This window comes from Humulus lupulus, chromosome 7 (assembly GCF_963169125.1).
Source record: "Humulus lupulus chromosome 7, drHumLupu1.1, whole genome shotgun sequence".
NCBI classification, from domain to species: Eukaryota; Viridiplantae; Streptophyta; class Magnoliopsida; order Rosales; family Cannabaceae; genus Humulus; species Humulus lupulus.
In genome coordinates, this window is record NC_084799.1 from 119,132,821 (window position 1) to 119,138,857 (window position 6,037).

General features: G+C 37.2%; 1 non-coding gene across 1 annotated transcript; it reads right to left on the bottom strand.

Moving 5' to 3' along the window:
• Positions 1-2,637: 2,637 nt before the first annotated feature.
• Positions 2,638-2,743, bottom strand: LOC133792823 (small nucleolar RNA R71). The gene has a single exon (XR_009874295.1). It is a non-coding gene; the product is annotated as a small nucleolar RNA R71 (small nucleolar RNA).
• Between the last annotated feature and the right edge of the window lie 3,294 nt (positions 2,744-6,037).

Below are 6,037 nucleotides of genomic sequence, written 5' to 3' on the forward strand. Positions count from 1 at the left end.
GTGGATTAGCAGAATAGTCACAACGGGGTCTAATACCCGGCTCGGGGTGAGCTTAGGGGTATTTCGGGAACTTAGTGTATATTTGAGATTTATCAGGTAATGGGTAATTATTTGGGGATTATTTGGGTAAGTAGAGAATAGTTGGGAATCTATAGGTCTACTTGAGGTTTAGCTGGAAAATGGTTGCAAAAGACAATTTTTCCCTTGGTAGTGATAGAAAGGCTAAGGATAAGTTTAAAGGCATTTTTGTCTTTTGTGTTAAGGGATATACTAAGCAAAACTACAGGAAGTGACTAGAATCCACTTACCCATTCCCCCAGCTCTCTCTCTCTTTCTCTCGTTTATCACTCTTTATCTAAGGCTTTGATGGACTTTGTAAGCTTTGAAGAGAAAACACAGGATTTGAGCTTGGAAACTTGGGGAATCAAGGTAGGAGCAGGATAGGGGGACAGTTGAGGATTAAGATTACTGCTGAGGTAAGATTATAAACTTTGATCTGTTCAATTTATGGTTTAGTTTTGAATATTCTTAGGGATGCTTAGTTAACCTCTGATTTTGAGATTTTAGGTGGTTTTGAGCTAGTTTATAGGTCATAAATATGATAACTCCATTTTAGTGTCGTTTTAAGATGTGTTTTTGTGGTAATCTGGAGTCTTTTTATTTGTTTTGTGCAAGATTACACATGTGTTTGTCTTTGTTGTAGGTAGGTGCTATGCATCATAAGTTAAATGTGAAAAGAAGAGGAAATGGTGGTAAAATGGAGCTTTTGGTGGTTGTTCAACTCAAATTGGCGTTAAGGATGAGTTACAATAAGTTTTTGATGAGGGAAGGATGTCAAAAAGTTAAAAATTGGAAAAAAAAAATAGAATTAGAGTTGCGGCATTGGCTTAAGGGCCGCGACTCTAGCAAAGTCAGAGGCTACAGGATTGCTGAAAGGAATTAGGGCCACGAATAGACTCCCGGCGCTAAAGAAATAGAGCCAAATTTAAGAGGCATATCAAGACGTGGGTTGGGACCTGGGTAAAGAGGGCCGCAACGCCAGAAGACCTAACCAGATTTTGAAATACCTTAAAAAAGACATGGGACGTGACCTAAGAAATGTCAAGTCACAGCCCGCCTTGCAAACAAAGAAGAATTCAGTGTTTTTAATATCAATTCAGACCATAGGCGTTAATTAGCTAGAGGTTAGATTTTTAGTTACAAATTTAGAGAGAAATTCTGATTCTGAGACATTATTTTTCTACACTTTCTTATTTTTATTTCTTCTTTAAGCTTTTGGATTGTATTAGTATGGATAATTATTTTGTGGTTTTAGTCATGTCTGATATGAACTAAATTCTTTCTGTAGGGTTAAATGTAGTCACTTGGATTTCTATTTAATTTTATTATGATGTTAAATTGATTCTTCTTCTTTATTTTAATCTATATAATGTTTGCGTAATGCAAATACCTGATCAATATTTGCTTGATTTATGATTTTGATTCAAAATTCGAAAGATGTCAATTGAATATGCTATCGTTATATAGACATAGGTTACATATTGGATGAGAGTACATGTATGACTTGTGTAGCAATTAGGTTACCATTCTTAATGTCTGCTATGTGTTTAAGTTTATCACATGTAGGTTGAGATCTTTTATCTTGAAAAAGAATAGGAATCAATTTTTGTTAACCTGATATTAGAATAGGAATAAGAGATTTAGAAGTGATTAGTAAAATTAATAGAATGAAAAGTTGATGAAGTTAATACCTTATTATTAAATTAATTTTTATTATTGCAAAGTTTATTTTAATTTAAAGTCTTAGTTTAAAAATCATTCTATTTTTGACAGCCAAATAGAAATTTAAGAGAAATTATTGGTAATTGGTTGATAGTCCTTGCAAGAATGATACTTTACTTACTATTTTATTACTTGAATCGATTGTGTTTACTTGCACAACATATTTTACCGATCAAGTTTTTGGCGCCATTGCCGAGGACTAATATCAAATATCAAAATTAATTGTTTTTTGTTCTACTTTGGTTTTTTTTTTTTACTTTAAGTACTCATTCAGATTGTGACTATATTGTGTTTCAAGAACTATTGGTATATGCGGGGAAGTAGACAAAAGGAACTCATATCGGTAGATCTTGAAATTGAAAGAACGTGCAGACAAAGCCAAAAGATAAAGAAAAAGCTGGATTTTGCCATGGCGAAGAATGCGAATAATGGAGGCAACAACAATGCAAATATGGGTAATGCGTGTAACGTAGCAGCTGAGGCTGACCTGCCATCAAGAAATTATGTACTCCCTACTGTTATGGGGATACATTCAAGTATTCGTTCTCCTACTATAGAGGCGAATACTTTTGAGATAAAACCCTCAATCATTCAGATGGTACAGAATTGTGTACAATTCGGGGGATTACCAAATGAGGAGCCAAATATCCACATCACCAATATTTTAGAGCTGTGTGCAACATTAAAAAAGAATGGGGGTGAGTAATGATGTAGTCATATTAAGATTATTCCCGTTTTTGTTAAAAGACAGAGCTAAGAGTTTGTTGAATTCATTACAAGCCAACTCTATAGTCACTTGGGAAGACTTGGCTCAAAAATTCCTTGGTAAATATTTTCCTCCTACAAAGTTAGCCCGATATAGAGGAGAGATTAATAACTTTCATCAGTTGGATGGGGAGTCTTTCTATGATGCACGGAAATGTTTTAAAGAGATGCAAAGAAAGTGCCCACATCATGGAATAGAGAAGTGGTTGTTGGTGCACATGTTTTACAATGGTTTGGGGGGAAATACAAGGACAATTATTGATGCAACATCGAGAGGAGCGTTTATGAGTAAAAGCGCTAATGAAGCTTATGAATTACTAGAAGAGATGGCCATGAATAACTACAATTGGCCCACTGAACGCGAGAATAAGAAGGTGACATGAGTCATAGAGGTCGATCCTATTGCTTTATTGACCATTTAAGTGGCATCTATAACCAAGAAATTGCAGCAGAATAACCTCGCCGCCCAGCAATTCAAGTACAGAATGTATTGAGTTGTGAGATTTGTGGGGGTTCGTATTCTTATGAACAATGCCCGAGCACTGCTAGTGGCTCAACAGACGTAAACAATTTGCCTTTGGAACAAGCACAGGCAATAAATAACTTTTCAAGACCTGCACCCAACACTTACTCAAATACATATATTCTTGTGTGGAAGAATCATCCCAACTTGTCTTTGAAAAATAACCAAGGTTTACAACCACAGTATCCACAGTATCAACCTCAACACCCATCTCACCAACCAACTTATGGACTACACTCTAGGCCTTATTAAGATCCAAACCCATGCCCATCTCATCCACTGCCACATCCTCCAATGAACTCTCCAACAACTCAACCTGACCAGCTGAATCAATTTATGATAGAGACAAGGTCTTCAATCAGGAATTTGGAGACACGAATGGATCAATTGGCCAAACTACTTTCTAGTAGACCGCAAGGGAATTTTCCTAGTTCCACAGAGGTAAATCCCAAAGATCAATGTCAAGCTATCACTTTGGGGAGTGGTACTAAGTATGATGGGCCTATGGATGATGACAAGGGAAAGAAGATAGAGGATCAACATGTTACTAGTCCAGCATAAGAGGAGGTTACTAAAGACCTTCCAAAGAAAGAGAAGCTGAAATACACTAAGCCTACACCAAAGATTCCTTATCCTCCATGGTTTCAAAAGGCCAATCTTGAAAAAAAATTCTCCAAATTTCTCGAGGTATTTAAGAAACTTCACATTAAATTCCTTTTACAGAGGCTCTTGAACAAATGCCTAGTTATGTGAAGTTTATGAAAGAGATATTGAGAAGAGAAAAATGGAGGATTATGAAACCATGGCATTGACAGAAGAGTGTAGTGCAATTATTCAAAAGAAATTTCCTCAAAAGTTAAGAGATCCGGGTAGCTTCACTATACCTTGCACCATTGGGAACTTTCATTGTGAGAGGGCTTTATGTGATTTGGGTGCAAGCATTAATTTAATGTTGATGTTCGTATTTAGAAGACTTGGTTTGGGGGAAGCTAAACCCATTATTGTTACTGTTCAATTGGTTGACCATTCATTAACACATCCCCGAGGTATTATTGAAGACGTTCTTGTCAAAGTGGACAAGTTCATTTTTCCCGCTGATTTTATTGTTCTTGATATGGAGGAAGATGAAGATGTGCCTATTATATTGGGAAGACCATTTTTAGCCATGGGTCAAGCTTTGATAGATGTCCAGAAGGGTGAGTTAAGGCTCAGAGTACAAGGTGATGAGGTAGTTTTTAATGTGCTTTAAAGCCTTGAAATATCCTTCAGCTAGTGACAGTTGTTTCAGTGTTAGTGTATTGGAGGAACAAGAGGAAATGGTCAAGTCTATTGAGGATCCACTTGAGTTGAGTTTGGTTGCAAGTCCAAAAGAGTGTGATGGTACTGAATCCAGCAAATATGTTAAGTGGTTGAACTCATCAGGGCAAATTTATAAAAAGAAATATGAGGAATTGGGGCAAGTGCTTGAGAGACTGCTTCCATCTATTGAGAACCCACTAGTTCTTGAGTTAAAGACATTGTCGAATCACCTTAGGTATGCATATATGGGTGAGAACAACACACTTCCAATTATTATTTCAGCTTCGTTGTCTCTAATTGAAGAAGAGAAGCTACTTAAGGTGTTGAGGGCTCACAAGCTAGCAATTGGGTGGACTTTGGCAGATATCAATAGTATAAGCCCTTCAACAGTGATGCACCATATATTAATGGAGGAAGATAGTAAGCCTAGTATCGATGCTCAAAGGAGGCTTAATCCTTCAATGAAGGAGGTGGTAAGAAAGGAAATCCTCAAATGGTTGGATGCAGGGGTGATTTACCCAATATTTGACAGTGCATGGGTTAGTCCTGTTCAGGTAGTCCAGAAGAAAGGTGGCATGATGGTGATTAAGAACGATAATAATGAACTGATTCCAACTCGTACTATGACGGGGTGGAGAATATGTATAGACTACATTGAATAAGGAAACAAGGAAGGACCATTTCCCCTTGCCTTTTGTAGATCAGATGTTGGACAGATTGGCAGGCCATCCTCATTACTGTTTCTTGGATGGGTATTCGGGGTACCATCAAATTCCCATAGAACCGGAGGATCAAGAAAAGGCCACCTTCACGTGCCCTTATGGAACATTTGCATTTTAGAGAATGTCGTTTGGGTTATGTAATGCTCCAGCAACATTTCAGAGATGTATGATGTCTATCTTCTCAGACATGGTGGAAAAAGGTATAGAGATATTCATGGATGACTTTTCAGTCTTTGGGGCCTCTTTTGATGGATGTTTGCCTAATTTGGAGAGGGTTTTGAAAAGATGTGAGGAGTCAAATTTAATATTAGATTGGGAGAAATGTCACTTTATGGTGATATAAGAAATAATCTTGAGCCACAAAATTTCCTGCCATGGTATTGAGGTAGACAGGGCAAAGATATCTACAATAGAAAACTTACCCCCACTGGTGTCTGTTAATGGAGTTCGTAGTTTTTTGGGCCATGCTGGATTTTATAAGAGATTTATAAAGGGATTTTCGAATATTTCAAAGCCCTTATCCACTCTACTTATGAATGGTGTGGTGTTTGACTTTGATGCTGAATGTGTAAGGGCATTTAACACGCTGAAGGAGAAATTGGTATCTGCTCCTATTATTGTATCACTGAGTTGGGAACTTCCTTTTGAATTGATGTGCGATGTGAGCGATTATGCAGTAGGAGCGGTTATGGGACAACGAGTTGACAAGGTATTTCGAACGATTTATTATGCTAGTCGAACCTTGAATGATGCATAATTAAATTATGCAACCACTAAGAAGGAATTACTTGCAATTGTCTTTGCGTTCGATAAGTTCAGGCCATATTTAATTGGTAATAAGGTGATTGTCTACACATATCATTCTACTATTAAGTACCTTGTGACCAAGAAGGATGCCAAACCCTGCTTGATTCGATGGGTCCTATTATTGCAAGAGTTTGATATG